Genomic DNA, 17,566 nt, shown 5'->3' on the forward strand with positions numbered 1-17,566 from the left:
TAAGGCTAAAATAAAAATTGTATCATAAATTCTACTAAGCATTAGAGTGTGAAACTTAGTCCTCATCATGTCTAAATCGATGTATCTACATCCAAAGAGCAGTATTACATTACAAACTCATTTTCACAAAATTAGCGACTTAGGCCCTTTCATAAATAACCCATTCAAGTATAGTACAAGTATAGTATAGTATAGTATAGTATAGTATAGTATAGTATAGTATAGTATAGTATAGTATAGTAGAGTATAGTATGGTATAGTATAGTATAGTATAGTATAGTGCTCCTTACTGAATATATCTAATACTGCTATAATCAATACGAAAGTACGCATGCGAATTATAAGCTTATAACAAGTATAAGAGATCTATGAAACGATTTAATCAAAAGTAAAAGTAAAATGTAGGAGCATTACATAGTCATGTGACGTTAAATTTTCAGTAGCTTATGTGAACCCACTCCAACCCTAGCTACTTAGGTTCTCGCTTTCAACATTTGTCCTCATATCACGAAATAGATACTCGCTCACAACATCATATCACATTCCCCATTCTTAAACGCAGAACATCCTCCTACTCTTCATCTTTCACCGTCTCTGCAGCTTATCTCTGGAACTGTCTACCACCACATGTCAGCGACTATCAGACATTATCTAGTTTCAATCATTCAATCAACCAATCAACCAATCAATCAACCAATCAACCTTAATGTATCCAGCTGTTTGCTGACAACATAAAGTCCACTATAGTCCACATTATCTAGTTTTAAAAGTAAACTAAAATTGCACACTTTCTATTCAGATTCTTTTCAATTATAAGCCCATTTCTCTGCGATAGTTTTTTCAAATATATATATTTTTTTCTTCCTTTTCCTTTTCTTTTTATTTTATCACCAGATGAATGTATCATCATACCCTTTTTAAATTTCATATTTTTTTCTTTTTTTGTTATACTATTACATTCTATTTGTTGTATTCTTCCTTACGTTTTCCCTGTTAACTATTTGTACTGAGTTGCTTTTATTATATTCCAATCTTAAGATCTGTATTTTATTTTTTTTTTCTATTATGGTATTATTTCCATATGGTTTAGTGTCGATTTTGTTATGCTATTACATTTTGTAATATGTTACTATCCTGTTCTTTAATTTTTTGTTAAATTTCATTGCTTACATACTTAATGACCAGGTAGAGCAAAAGAGAAGGACCTTTGGCCTTAACTTACAAGTATAAATAAATAAATAAATAATTAAATAAATAAATAAATAAATAAATAAATAAATAAATAAATAAATAAATACACAAATAAATAAATGAGTAAATAAATAAGTCAGTAAATAAGTAAGTAAAAGTAAATAAATAAGTAAATAAATAAATAAACAAATAAATAATTATTTAAATTCTAGTTAGAATAAATCACCTGGTTGAGGTTTTGTCTCCGGGGTTTTCCCTCAACCTATTAACTGCAAATGCTGGGTAACTTACGGCGTTACACCGTGGATCATCTCGCTAGAATTATCACTTTGACCCCATTCAGACGCTAAATAACAGTAGCAGTTAATAAAGCGTCGAAAAATAGTCAATTAAAATGAAATTTAAAGGTATTTGTAGTAGTAGCAGTAGTTATATTATTATTATTATTATTATTATTATTATTATTATTATTATTATTATTACTATTATTATTACATCTATAAAACTGTTCAAGAATGTTTTATTTATTGTCTTGCTCCGAAATAAAAATAGGTCAATAGGCCCTATTACTAATATGTGTGCCCTAAATCTGAATTTAAAATCCAAATTTCTCCATTACGTACCATTTTCCGGGAAAAATGAATTGAATTTTTTATGAAAAAGAATTTTTTTTTTCACTGCTACTGGTAAAATTACAACACACTAGGGATTCAAAATAGGTACCTCTTAATACTTCAAAAATGTGTACTGGCTGCAAAACGATGTTACATAGTTTAAAACACAACAGAAATATTTCATGGGTATAATGAGAAAAATCTCGGAATTTGAATCTACATTTAATAGTAATATGCGTTACAAGAGCGGTATGTTGATGTTTTCATGTTCGAGGAAAAGATTGAAAAAGCGAAACGTAGTTGAGCTTTTTTAATTTCCGAGAACATGAAAACAAACATACCGCTCGTGTATCGTACATTATTTTGTGCGAAGATCGTTTATTACATACCTGAAAGACGAATTTCTAATTAGTTGCAATGAAATGTCCAGCTTGGTTTCTGTTCTATGACGGCAATTTTGAAAAAAAAAAAAATATCTCTCTTCAACATTGCTGCTATAAAATGTTTTCTGTGTTTACTATATTGCAGCAGGCCGTGATATACGTCTGTCTTTTTTTTCCCCCAGACTATAAATGCGAACTTAAAACAAACGGTAAGGTTATGTAATGTTTATTTTTCATTTTAATATTTTAACAATATTATTTATATAACATATTGCAGTAATAACGTCGGCATCTCGAATCTCGTTGATTTTTTCACGGCTTCCTTAATGTTACTTGCATCACGAATGCAATAACTTTAGTGGAGTAGTAGAGTTTACTGAATTTTTGCAAATATTTAAAAACAATAATTAACAGTGCAATTTAGGTGAAATTGCAGTGGTAAGTTTCCAATTTATAATTATTACTATGTTGAACGTCTCTAAAAATAATATGTTAAAAGCCTAAAGCAGTAAAATGAATATGACGCTTAAGCGGTAAGAAGAGGGAGATGTGTGTTACGTTGGGAATACTGAATGTGGTATTTCACACTTACCGCATATTGCTTTTGTGCGGAAAGCAAGCAAATACGCACGATCTCGCACAAAAGAATTGTCTGGATGACTGCAGTTTATAAGCAGAGCCGGGACTGTCTTACAAGGAACCATCAAAAGTCTGCAAGCATGCTGGATGATGATCTTCCTTTATATCGCCTTTCCATATTAGAGATTACTTACTTACAAATGGCTTTTAAGGAACCCGAAGGTTCATTGCCGCCCTCACATAAGCCCGCCATCGGTCCCTATCCTGTGCAAGATTAATCCAGTCTCTATCATCACACCCCACCTCCCTCAAATCCATTTTAATATTATCCTCCCATCTACGTCTCAGATTTCTTGATGAAATCTTTCCCCATGCTCGTCGCTTACCGCTCCAAAGTTAGGAGGAATTAAATCCAAATGAAAATGTAAAAAGTTTATTTTAAGAGACATATTACACCCCATTTTCTCATATGCACTTAACATGTTTTCCACAACAAGTTCTATGTAGTTGTCTGCCCTAGAATTTCCAAGAAAATTTTATCAAACGTCTTTGAAAGTGCACCATGTCATTTTTCCTGTGACGGAAAGTTTTTCCTCAAAGAAGCAGTCAGCCATAACTTAGTGAATTTGTGGTCTGATGAAAATGCCTTCTTTTAAATTTGCCTTCACTCAAAATGGTAAACTTTTCTTTTAATTACTGAAAATCAGACCCATGTTAATTCATTACGCACACCTTACTTTGAACTGTTATGAAATTTACTGAATAAAAGGAACTGGTATCTGTTTATATATTAGGAGTAAAAAAGAACATGCCAACAACCATAAGAAACCGGAAATAAGTCAAACTGAAAAAATGCATTATCATTTGTTTTGGTTTACAATCCCCAACCCATGCCAAATGTTTGCTTATCGAAAAGTGAAATCATAAAATATCTTAAAAACCTTATGTGATACAAAGAAAAGAGATGCATTTTCGGATTCAGCGCACACCAAGTTTTAAGTTGTTTTAAGTCGGAGCAAAATTCTTGTTGTTCAGTGTAATTAATTTTATAAGATATGATGTAAAATATAGAATGTCCTTCCGAACAGACTGACACCCTGTCTCAGACGTTTCAGCAAGTTTAGAAATATATTGTTACACTGGCCTACACTATGACGACTGGAATGAACGTATTATGCTGACTTTTAGGTAACATTCATTATTCCACCTGAAGGAAGAAAAATGCAGATATTTACTTTTGGACTCCCATAAATTTCACGTATGTTATAATCCCCTAGAGCTAACCTTTCAGATAATAAAACATGCAGTCTGAAAATTCGTTAATGCCTCCCCTTCATAACGGTAAAACTTACGACACTTCATTTCCCAGCTATCGAAAAAAAAAAAAGGGTGCGTGACGCTAGAATTTCATCAGATCACCCACAAAATCAGATTAATTCAACTCTGAATCTCGCTTGGAAATGAAATCGAAAATAGATTTACGAAGAATTTGACCCAGCGCTCTCTGAATTATTTTCTTAATCTTTCCCTCTTGACACTTGCCCCTCCTTCATTTATCCGGATTTTTTTTCCCGGCGTCTTTACCATGACCCTCGATCTAGTGCAACTGTGTACATACTTTGGATGAAGCCATGAAATGGAAGGCAGAATGTAGGGGTGAGCATGGAAATAAGAAAGATAATTAATTGGAATGAGAGGGTTGTGTGTTTAATTAGACTTTGAAAAGCGCCGTGTTAATACGAGAAAGGAAACAGGAGGTCGGCAGAAATAAAGTAAAGATGAATAAAAAACACAGTACAACAAAGCGAACTAACGAAGGAAGAGGGGGAGACGTGGCGCCTTGCTAACACAAAAGAAAATGATGCAGTAATTACTCCATGGTAAAAATTCTTCCATCTTTCTCCTCCTACAGCAACATCAGTCTCAAGGAACCTTTTTTTCCCCCCCTCTCTCCTCTTCTAACATTTCTACGCTTTTCTTCAAACCTTTCAGTCTTAATTCCGTAGCCTTCCTTGTTTTAAATTCGATTTTCCACTTGCTTTGAAAAGTAAAGAGAGAGACGGAGAAAGCGCTACGATTGAATTCAAATTTAGTTTCCTAAGGAGACCAAGAGGGCAAAGTTATAAAAGATGGGGGAAAATGTATTTTTTTTCTCTTATAGGAATTTAAATTCATAAGATATTTTTCTTCCTTACCGCTGAATTTATGTTCATTTATGGGTTTTAAGGTAAAGTCTGCACTTCTATAAAGTGGTAAAAAATTTTACACACGTAATACCGATAGAAAAAACCGATTAATAAATGAGGTTCAGACGTATCACTATGCAGACACGTTTTTGTTTTAAACATTGTCCGATTTGGATGTACAGTGACGTTCTTCAAACATTTTCATTGCCTTATAAACACCTTGACTGGAATAGATAATTTGAGTGTCAACTCTTTCAACGATTTATTTTCTACGCAGGCATTTATTACGTATATCCTCAATTCCACATCCGATTGAGGTTCTCATTGATATGTACGGATACGGAATTAAAATTTGGAGAGAGTCTTGATGGGAGTCAACCTGTATGTAGGCAATAATTTCGCACGACTGTCCACAAGTAGCACATACACAGAGGCTCTTGTTTACCGCACATGCGCAGTGGGTTGTAAACGAAATTTATACAATAATATTGCTCCAAATTTGATTTCTGTATCTGTACGTCTATTATCAGGCACTCACTTGACGAAATGTGTCAGAGGAAGAACAATTATTGTTTACAGTATACCTATACATCTCAAGTCTGATTAGTGTAATATGTTACTAGTCAGCGATGTATGCAATGGACGGGAAAGAAACTGGCCATCCTACTGCTGGCTTAGTTGCCTCATGAGTGATGCTTATTTGTGTCACTTATGAGGTGCAAATCTGTCTTCGGAGAGTTGACTAAACAAAAACAATCCTTACCTCTACAAATTTATCTGTAACGATGTCGGTATTTATTACTATTATTATTATTATTATTATTATTATTATTATTATTATTATTATTACAGAGTCGTCTTTCATCTCGTAATAAAGATGTAAGAGATAAACGCACTTAGGTCTGTCTCTCTCTCTCTCTACGCGAGCCTTCCTCTCTCGCGTCGGCCACGATAGCGTAGTCGGTATAGCGCTGGCCTTCTGCGCTCGAGGTTGTGGGTTGGCATTTAAGTGTGTTTAAATGCGACAGGCTCATGTCAGTAGATTTACTGGTATGTAAAAGAACTCCTGCGAAGCAAAATTCCAGCACACCGACAACGCTGATACAACCTCTGCAGCTGCGAGTGTCGTTAAAAAACCATAATTTACATTACATTTTCCTCTTTCGCTACGACGTTGCAATCTGTTCGCAACGTTCAGTGGCTTGATATTAGTGGTTATATAATGAAATTTACACGAAACCCGTCCACGCTATTGAAATATGACAGAGGGATAAATGGTAAATTATTGAATTGAATTCAATAACTTACCTTCAATTCAATAACTTACCATTTATTCCTCTGTCATATTTCAATAGCGTGGACGGTTTTCGTGTAAATTTAATTAAATAACCACTAATTTCAAGCCACTGAACGTTGCGAACAGATTGCAACGTCGTAGCGAAAGAGGAAAATGTAATGTAAATTATGGTTTATTTAACGACACTCGCAACTGCAGAGGTTGTATCAGCGTCGCCGGTGTGCTGGAATTTTGGTAAGTTATAAATGAGCTTAGAGATTCACTTATGATGGACAGGATTGGAGAATATTTATAGATGCATCCAAAAGCAGTCTCAAAGCTGTTCTGCTTCATAATAGCAATGTAGTGCCTTCTGTTCCTATGGTTAAAAAATGTTATGTTTTATTTAACGACGCTCGCAACTGCAGAGGTTATATCAGCGTCGCCGGATGTGCCGGAATTTTGTCCCGCAGGAGTTCTTTTACATGGCAATAAATCTACTGACATGAGCCTGTCGCATTTAAGCACACTTAAATGCCATCGACCTGACCCGAGATCGAACCCGCAACCTTGGGCATAGAAGGCCAGCGCTATACCAACTCGCCAACCAGGTCGACGTTCCTATGGTCTATACCAGTATGGCAAAAGAGAGTTATAATGTATTGGAACAGTTGCGTCAAGCAATTCAATATTCTACTCACGAATGCAAGATAAGTGGGTTTTTTTAAATCATTGTCATGATTTTGGGGATGCAGCAAGGCAACACCAAATTTCCTTGTTTCCTGTGCGAATGGGACAGTCGTGATAGACAGTCTGAATACATAAAAGAAACATGGCCTGCACGAAATTGGAAAATAGGAGCAAAAAATTTGCAGAAGCACAGTCTTGTAGCTTATGAAGATGTGATACTTTCATCAAAATGACAAAAACTTTGAGCTATCAGATAATACAAAATGTAAATTTTAAAGTTCCGGAAAACAAGTGACAAGAAGTAATCTAAATTTAATTGTACAGTGGAGTATCAATTGGGAAAGTTGATATATCTAGGAAAATTTTCACGACAAAAAAGAGGAAAGTGTATTCTACAAAGAAAATAGTAATTTGGAAAGTGAAGCGTTTTGACTTACAGGTTTACCTCCGCACTTAAGTCACACTATAGTGAAGCAATAAGATTATAATGGGGTATTGATTTTACAGTTAATATCTACCCTAGATCATACAATACCCAGATTGCTCGGCCTTATAGGCTTTGACAGTAACAACTTTTATCAGGTTTACTATGCTGCCATCTACTTGTTACATAAGGAGTCACGTGATAACTCCCATTTGAATTACATTAGCGACTGTACTGCCATCTCGTGTTCGTTCATGGAGGACGGGTGGCGATCCTGGCGGTTGTTTTCTTCAAAGTGCTACCGATTTTAACATAGGGATGAGCAATCTGTTATTATATGTGATCTGGGCATCTACGAAACGAAATTCGATGAAAAATTGCATTATTTTATAAAATTAAAATAAAACGAAAAATGTTTATAATTGTACCATAATTGTTTGTTTATGTTTTTCATATTGTAGGCCTAAGTTTCAAATAGACAAATTCTCGGTCGAGAATAAAAAAAAATTCGTCAAAAATTTAGGTACGAAACTAATTACACAATTTTGGGTATAATAAACTAGACATCGAAAAGTTTTTACTGACACTGTACATAGTTTTTATGAGTACAACACCCGAAAGAAATTACCTTGAATTGTCAATAGTTAACTCTTTACAATAATTAGGCCTATTCGTTTTCAATTTTTGTAGACGAAAAGCGTTCAGATTAAAAGCAAAATCATATGATTGTCTCTACTTGCATTGTTAACAAAAGAGCTATGAATTTAGGCTCTATATAACAGCATCATGAACTGACATTTTGTGACAAAAATTTCAAGCAGGGTTTAAGCCACAGTCGTATTTGTCGCATTTTGCTACTCACTTCTAAAAACGCAACAAACTTTGAATGTAAATGTCCAAAAATGCGATAACCACATTGGCATTCAGAAACGAAGATGGTAATGGAGAAAATGAAATCAGAGATGTGTTTCAACTAATCTGAATTTAAATGAAACGCTAATGGCATGGGCAATGTTCAAAAAGGTATTGAGCAATAGATGTTCAGGAATTGATTTCAAAGAGTTGGTCCAATTCATGTACGTAAGTTAAGGTGAACAATTTCTTCTAATTGATTTATATAATTCCATCGCATACCGTCATTTCCCATAACTACGGCCTTGGAATACAACTATGGTCCACGATACAACTATTCAAATTTTGTACTCCATAACGTAGTATCTCGTTTATCTATATTTTTGCTGTACTGCAGTTTGAAGTCAAGTCACTACAGCTATCGACGAACGGTCTATGTTACTTCTACAATGTTCATTGAATGATTGTATCGTGGACCACAGTTATGGGAAATGACGGTACTGTAAATTGTTGAGCAAGAATTTAGTTGCATGAATCTTGTAAAAACTGGAAATAGACACCGCCTTTCAGTAAAAAGAGTTAGCACTCTGCTAACAATAAATCTTGAAGGGTCTACTAGTAACGAATTTCAATGTTTAGAGTGCCTATAAAATAACGTATTTAATGTGATGTAAATTCAACAGTAATTGATTCTATACATAACTACATGTAATGATTTACTTACGATACATAAGCTAAGTATATCTAGAGTGTAGTAAGATGTATTGAAAGTAATAAAACTCCAAGAAACAAATTACGTAACTTTTTTATTTCTGCATACTTCATTAATTTTACATATATTTCTGTAAAACTATTTATAATATTGCACAAGCTTTTCGCAATTTGCACAAATATAATTTTCCATTTGTGCATTTTTACGACACTTACTTATTTTCTATCTTAAACCCTGGTTTCAAATTAAGTCATATAAATATTTACACACTGAAAAGAACGAGGAAACGAATGTGCCAAGATTTTCATTCCGAGATCATTTCTTGCATGATACTTAGTGCTAGAAGACAAATTGCACATAGCTTTCTATATTTATTGCAACCAATCTTGGAGTATAAGCTATTTCGGTAATAGGTAGTATTTTCGTGCTCATGAACTGTAAACATGTCTACAGTACGCGGCTGAATGGAATGAGCAGCACATCGTACGAACATTCCCAAGCAAAGGAAGTTCTCAACAATTCCCTTTGTCTTCCATTTCTCCCATTCTTATTTTTTTGATTTCCTTCATGCAAGTCTTTTTCGCGTTCATTCTTCTAGTTCTAGTAATCTACTAAGTGAAGTTGTGATCCTAGTGCAGACAGAGTACAGACAGGGAGGTGGGAGGGTGGCATCTGTACAAACCCTCCCCTTTTCACCTCTTCCTTATCAAACCCCTTTTCTAAAAGCTTTCCATAAGAAGTAGGCGCGCCGAATCGTGAAATAAGAGTAGACAGGCAGCCTTCCAACCCCCCCTTCCTCTTTCAACTCTCTCCCCACGTCATTTCAGACCACCACGGGGAGTAGAAATGTAACCTGTCATCCCTGAAAGCATTGAAGAGGATCCGAAGTTAAATTTCGAGACACGACACATTTCAGTTTTGAAAAGACCATATCGAGACGAAACTTAAAGGATGGAAAAGAAAATTGGGATATTGGTTGAGAATGGAGGGAGATGGAGATACAGAGAGGAAATTAGACCGAAGACAAGTTTTCCTTGGCATATTCAAGAAGTTGTCACATGCGATTGGTAGCAAGCAAGAAAACCACTTTTGCTCAAGGTAAGGCTTCGGAACACCAGTTCCTAGATATGCGATTAAAAATAAAATCCTCACAACATTTAAAGAATAAGAAACTCTTCTTATTTTCCACTTTAATAATTCTGACAAGCGTACCAGGTTTGTAGCTTTAACTGTATTCAATTATAAAGCGAAGAAAAAATCCTAGCGCAGTAGGTCTGTAATTATAACAGTTCACAACTACAAACATAACGAAACAAAAAATAATATAAATAGCAAACAAATCTATTCTAAATTATTAGTATTGAATTTCATGTAACTTGTACAGGATGCATAGTTCACTTGAAATTGTCACCACAATTTAAACTGGGATACTGGAAAGGGTAGCTTACTTGATAAGAATATCAGAAGAAAGAACTGCTGCAGGCTGAACTCAAGGGTCGGACAAGGAGAGGAAGGCTCAAAATAAGATGACAAGATGTTGTGGAGGAATGCAGCATGAAAACTGGAGACAGAAAGTCGAGAAAAGTAGCCAGAAAAAGAAGACAATGAGCATCAGCTTTGAAGCAGACAATGACTAAACTCTGATAGCTTTATGTTAAAGGAGAAGAAAAAGAAAAAAAAAAGTATTTCATTTACATACTTCTCCAACATCGTGTAATTTACGTATTTTCACAAATTCTATTTTTGAAATTCTGCGAATTGGGTCAAGTTAAATGAGAAATTTAGGAATTATTTACAGCTGGGAAACTACGATCTGATGTGCGTTCTAGACCATAACATCATCTCCTCTGCAGCGGCTGGCGGATGTGAGGAAGTACCTTCCCCTCTGCGCGTGAATCGATGAGATCTAGCTAAACATTTGTATGCGCAGTCGATTATGATGACATCATCTCCTCTATAGTGGCCGACTGAAGAGAGGAAGGACCTTTCTCTCTGAGCGTGTTTGGATCAGGCCAAGCTAAATATTTGCATGCGCCGGTCGGCAGAAGGGAGGAAGTGCCTTCACCTCTGCTGGTAATTCGTTCAGTTCTAATCTTTCCAGTTATGCGTTACCATTTTACCGTTCATAACTTAACCACTCCTACAACCTCCTCCTCCTCCTCCACCACCACCACCACCACAACCACCACCACCACCACCACCACCAATACCGCCTCCGAAATCTCCAACACAGTCTTCACCACCATTAACACTGCTTCCAATTACTCTAAAACTCTATCATCCCTAATATCGTTTCTATCAGCTTCAATACACCACGACCATCTCAACCGCCATCATCAATACCACTATCGCAAAACCTATCCTCTTTCATCTTGAATTCAAACACACTCTATAACAAGTGTGTCATTTAAATAACCGTACTTTCAGTCGTTTCAAGTTTCATAAAATCCATAACAGAAGACACAACATCCCACCTAATTACATTGATAGGAAATTTATTCCTCCTTGAGATACTTTCAGAGTTCAGCCAAATTTATTTTCTGTACAACGCGACTTTAATTCTTTCTTCCATAATATGTGACATCAAAGTTAGAAGCACAGTTATACTTAAAACATGATATGTATTCTAACTAAGCATTGCGATGTAAGCATCTCATCACAATATACGTACAAGTGCCGATGAGTGAGCGAATCATACTGTACGGATCTAAAATATATAGCCTATGGTCCCCCAGGTTGGGAGTTAACAGAGCATATAAACTCTCTACTCGTTGGAAATTAGAGTTAGTATAAATTAACTATTACTCGACCGAGGCCAGTGGAGTCCTGCAGCCCGGAGCCGTGGCGCTACTGCTCCTGCGTTCGTTATACCGCATCGCGATAGTTCACCATTATGCCCGCGGCTCCACTCGCCTCGGTCGAGTAATAACTAGTGTATCTGCGAAAAAAATAGCAATCAAGAGAGAGTGAGTGAGTGAGTGAGTGAGTGAAACAGTCAATAAACAAGTAGGCTAAGTGAGTCGGTTCACTCAACGACAGAGTGAATTACTGACTGAACAAGAGAGTAAGTAGGAGTGTGAATTTGTTAGTGAATGAATGAAGAAGTGTGAAGTAATGAGCAACTGAATGTGCGACAGTGTGAATTAGTGAGTGAATAAATGGATTAACAAGAGTTTGAATTAATAGCGATTGAGTGAGCGAGAGTGTGAATTATTGAGTGAATAAATGGATTAACAAGAGTGTGAATTAATATCGATTACATGAGTGAGAGTGTGAATTATTGAATGAATGAATGGATTAACAAGAGTTTGAATTAATAGCGATTGAGTGAGCGAGAGTGTGAATTATTGAATGAATAAATGGATTAACAAGAGAGTGAATTAATGGCGATTGAGTGAGTAAGAGTGTGAAATATTGAGTGAGTAAATGGATTAACAAGAGTGTGAATTAATAGTGATTGAGTGAGCGAGAGTGTGAATTATTGAGTGAGTAAATGGATTAACAAGAGTGTGAATTAATGAGCGACTGATTGAGCGAGAGTGTGAATTATTGAGTGAATAAATGGATTAACAAGAGAGTGAATTAATAGCGATTGAGTGACCAAGAGTGTGAATTACTGAGTGAGTAAATGGATTAACAAGAGTGTGAATTAATAGTGATTGAGTCAGCGAGAGTGTGAATTATTGAGTGAGTAAATGGATTAACAAGAGTGTGAATTAATAGCGATTGAGTGAGCGAAAGTGTGAATTATTGAGTGAGTATATGGATTAACAAGAGTGTGAATTAACAGCGATTGAGTGAGCGAGAGTGTGAATTATTGAGTGAATAAATGGATTAACAAGAGTGTGAATTAATAGCGATTGAGTGAGCGAGAGTGTGAATTACTGAGTGAGTAAATGGATTAACAAGAGTGTAAATTAATAGCCATTGAGTGAGCGAAAGTGTGAATTATTGAGTGAGTAAATGGATTAACAGGAGTGTGAATTATAGTGATTGAGTGGGCGAGAGTGTGAATTAGTGAGTGAGTAAATGGATTAACAAGAGTGTGAATTAATAGTGATTGAGTGAGCGAGAGTGTGAATTATTGAGTGAATAAATGGATTAACAAGAGTGTGAATTAATAGCGATTGAGTGAGCGAAAGTGTGAATTATTGAGTGAGTAAATGGATTAACAAGAATGTGAATTAATAGCGATTGAGTAAGCGAGAGTGTGAATTATTGAGTGAGTAAATGGATTAACAAGAGTGAGAATTAATGAGCGACTGATTGAGCGAGAATGTGAAATAGTAAGTGAATAAAAGGATTAACAAAATTGTGAATTAATGAGTGACTGAATGAGCGGGAGTGACCCAACTAAATCCTTTTCTTCTTCCTGATCAGTTTTAACTTCAGTGTTTCTTCACTTACTCTTTGCAACACACCTTAAATTCTTATTCTGTCTGTCCGTTTTCCACGCTCCATTCTTCGCCATACAAACATTTCAAATGCTTCTAGAGGGACTTTCCGGCTACCGGAACGTGTTGCTGCTCCCACCACCATCTCCTAGTGTCGCGAGCTCCACTTCTACGCGTTCCAACAACATACACGTCTTCATTTGATAGAGATAAAGGAAAATCCTTGCAGAATGCAATATCACTCATCGGGTTAAAGTAGCGTGTCCTTCATGTGTGTGAATTTTTAAACGCAGAAGCGCTTAAGGGCCATTGCAGTCATTGTGTACTGAGAGACCAAAACAAAGCATCGATTCCGTTCAGTTGCAGTGACTATATCTGAGATCTTAAAATGTAGAGTTTTTTGGAACAGATTCAGATTATGATTTAGGAGTATGAATAATGGACCGTTTTCTACTTTCAAAGCAATTCTGAACATTTTTATTGACATACTTCCACTCGTATGTTTGTACATACACGAGTATACTATGAGCTACTTTCTAGAACGTTACTAAACCACGCTTGTACTTTGATCTCAATGCTGTCATTAGTTTAAAAACATTACTAGAAACTAGAATAACATCATTGTATAGAGCACATCTAGGTCAGAAAGCATGGGTAGACATAACGGATCGGTTAGAAAAGCCAACGTACTATGGTAGGAACGATCATGATTTTAAAATCAAATGTAGGAAACAGAAAACGGATGTAGGTAAATTCTCATTTTAGATAGAACTATAAATGATTGGAATGACTACCTGCAGCGGTCTTTGAGGGCTGTCCTTCCTTAAGGAGATTCAAGAATAATTTAAAAAGTTGTGTATAAAGTGAAAATTAAAATTAAGGTGACATTCAACATTTAATTTTTTAAGGTGACATGTATTTATCTAGCCTGACGAGTTCACTTCCTTGGTTTGAATTGTAAATTATTTAAAAATAGCGTGTAAGAGGGCCTTAGACTAGAAATGTTTAGTTTAAATGTAGTTCTGTTTATAAGTATGCATAAGGATGTAATTATTTGACTTATTTGAACTGTTGTATCAGTGAAGCGAGTTGAGTCAGTGAAGTTATGGTTTTACAGTGCAGTGAACAGTTGCGATCAGTGATAATTTATAGCGTCAATGAAATGTCTTCTATAGTGTCAGTGAAATGTGTGCTAAAGTGTCAGTGAAAAGCGTCATAGTGCCACTACAGGGAATGAGATGAGAGTAAAGTGAAAGACTATTGAAACTTATGTAGGATCTATACATAATTATGTAGGTTGTATTGTAAAATTAGGTATTTTATTTTATGTTTTATTATTATTGTGTTAAATTGTATTGTGTATTCTTATTGTATTGTGTACAAAATTGTATATGTGTTGTAAAATTGTATTGTGTATTGTAATTTATCATATTTTTATTGTGTATTGTTAATATTGTATATACCACTGCCACCGGGTGCTTGCTCACTTGCAGTGTAAACAAATACATACATACATTAGAAATTGTTCTCTCTTCATGAAATTAGAAAGTAGAGGAGCGCCTAATTGTACCCTCAACCAAACCAACTCATCTGTGTTTAAATTGCATAAACGGAAGGCGCTCCATCGAGTCTCACTGTGTGGCGCATCGTTCAAAAGCGTGAAGAATAAAATAAAGCATAGCATTTCTATATGATTAATTCATTAATAGTTTTCTGCCCGAGGGCAGGTCTTTCACTGCAAACCCAGCATTCTCCAATCTTTCCTATGTTCTACCTTTCTCTTTGTCCCCCATATTATATAAACATATGTTACCGGTACTGTAAATGTACGAAGAACGGTAAATCTTAGATTTTACCAGTATAACCTTTTACCGTTATAGTGTGGTAAAACCTCGAAATATCTTATTAGATATATGCATTTTGAACTTTTATCAAAAGATGTTGGTAAATCTCAGAATTTACCGATCAGTTGTGGTAAAATAGTATTAATTTCATAAAAAAAACCTTCACCATTCTTCGCATTTTTACATATCTCCGATTCATCTTTTTATTGTTGTTTTATGATTATTTTAAAACAAATAAAAATCACCTCAGCGATGATTAAAATAATTTGTATTTATTTTAAATTGAAATTATTTAAATAGTTTTACATTCCAATGTGAGTATAATAAACAATATTTCATATTAAAATAGTGAAAAAATTATAGTTTTAACCTATGTCTTTATTGTATTCCATACAAAATTTAACAAAGCCTTTACATCCCCTCAAACGGTCCAGGTCCACAAATAAAGTAATTAAAACAAACATTATGGATGTTAATTCATGTTACAACATGATTGGCTCTTATGATATTTAGAATTACACAACATGAAAGATGATTTACACAAACATTTTTTGTTGAACACTTTTTGAACCCTTGTTCTCCAACGAAATATAGTTTGCCAACCACGTCCCGTACACTTATTTCTTCTTTTCCTACTTCGATGCTGATAAAATTTTCTTTGTATAATGTAAATTGGTTCCTAGTGTACAATGACTTCAGTTTGTCAGCTTTGGTACAAAGTTAATAAAACTCATCTTGAATGTTATGTTATGTTTTATTTAACGACGCTCGCAACTACAGAGGTCATATCAGCGTCCCCGGATGTGCCGGAATTTTGTCCCGCAGGAGTTCTTTTACATGCCAGTAAATCTACTGACATGAGCCTGTCACATTTAAGCACACTTAAATGCCATCGACCTGGCCCGGAATCGAACCCGCAACCTTGGGCATAGAAGGCCAGCGCTATACCAACTTGCCAACCAGGGTGACTGTCATCTTGAATATTTATGACCACTGCTATTATTGATTTTGCGTCAATTTTTGCCCGGTCTACGTCCGGTACTTTGATCTCAAATTCTGTCCGACTGAAAGTTTTGGAAATTTGTTACAAGTGGCTGCTTTCATTTTCTTCGCTTGCATTTCAAGAACTTCTTTGGCAGCCTTTCGGAACCGCTCCACTTTATCGATCATGCAAATATGTCTGAACCTGCACAATGGAGGCAGGATTCTTCGTTCTGGATTCTTCGATCTAGCTCTTACCAGCTTGCATCGGTAAATCCTGAGATTTACCAACAATTCTTGGTAAAAGTTCGAAATGTATGAATCTAAATAAGATATTTTGGGGTTTTACCGCACTATAACGGTAAGTGTTAGGTTATACCGGTAAATTCTACATTTACCGGTCTTCGTACATTTACGGTAACATACATATATCAATGTCTTCTATCATCTGATAGCTTCTCCTGCCCGAACTCTTCTCCCGTTTACCATTCCTTCCAATGCTTATTTCGAATTCAAGTACATATTGAATATAAAAGTAAATAAAATAACATATGCTCCCAGAACTCCATAAAACCGACACCCAATACGTGCACAGAAGCAAAACGCAAAGTTTGTTTAGAGAGCTTAACGCCATAAGTTAATGAAAACTCTCCACGTTATAAGCATTTGCGTGGACACGGCATAATGTCGGGTTATTGATTTTTGATTACTTAACATGTACGCACGCACAGCCTGCTCCACTTCTTACAATACGCGACCTTTATAGCTGACCCTACGATGCGAAGCTAAGATTACGTGTTAAGTAAATGCTTGCTGTAAAAAAACTAACCCTAATTACTATTCACATATTTTACAGCATTTCAAACTGTAACTGACCATCTCGGCAAGCAGCAGCTAACGCAATTTCCAAGAAGAAGAAAGACACGATTTTACGGATCTATTTGATTGGGTAGATCCAACTTCAAGAACTGACAAGCAAACATTCTGATGGGGACAGAAAAAAAAATATTTCCCCCCCCCCTGCCATGTATTAGTGTAAAAAGAAGTGCTTATCCAAAATTTGGCTACTCGACCGCAATTACGAGGTCCGTAAGAAATAAGTTCGCTAGTAGCCGTTAACAGAAAGAAAACACAATTCCATTGGAAAAATTTATTGGAACAGACACAGTAAGTGTTGAGCTATTTTTCAAGATATTCCCCACTGAAATTGAGATATCTGACATATCTTGGGATCGACAGACGCTGGTTCCGATCCCAGTCGGCTGACTTCTACGACACAAGGATACAAAAATTGATCCCATGGTATGACGAATGTCTCAATTCCAGTGGGGGATATGTTAACAAATAGCGCAGCAATTGCTATATCTGTTTCAATAAATCTTTCCATGCAATTGTGACTTTTATTTCTGTAAACAGCCCCAGAGAAAATCACTTTCTGGA

Source organism: Periplaneta americana, chromosome 7 (genome assembly GCF_040183065.1).
Source record: "Periplaneta americana isolate PAMFEO1 chromosome 7, P.americana_PAMFEO1_priV1, whole genome shotgun sequence".
Lineage (NCBI taxonomy): Eukaryota > Metazoa > Arthropoda > Insecta > Blattodea > Blattidae > Periplaneta > Periplaneta americana.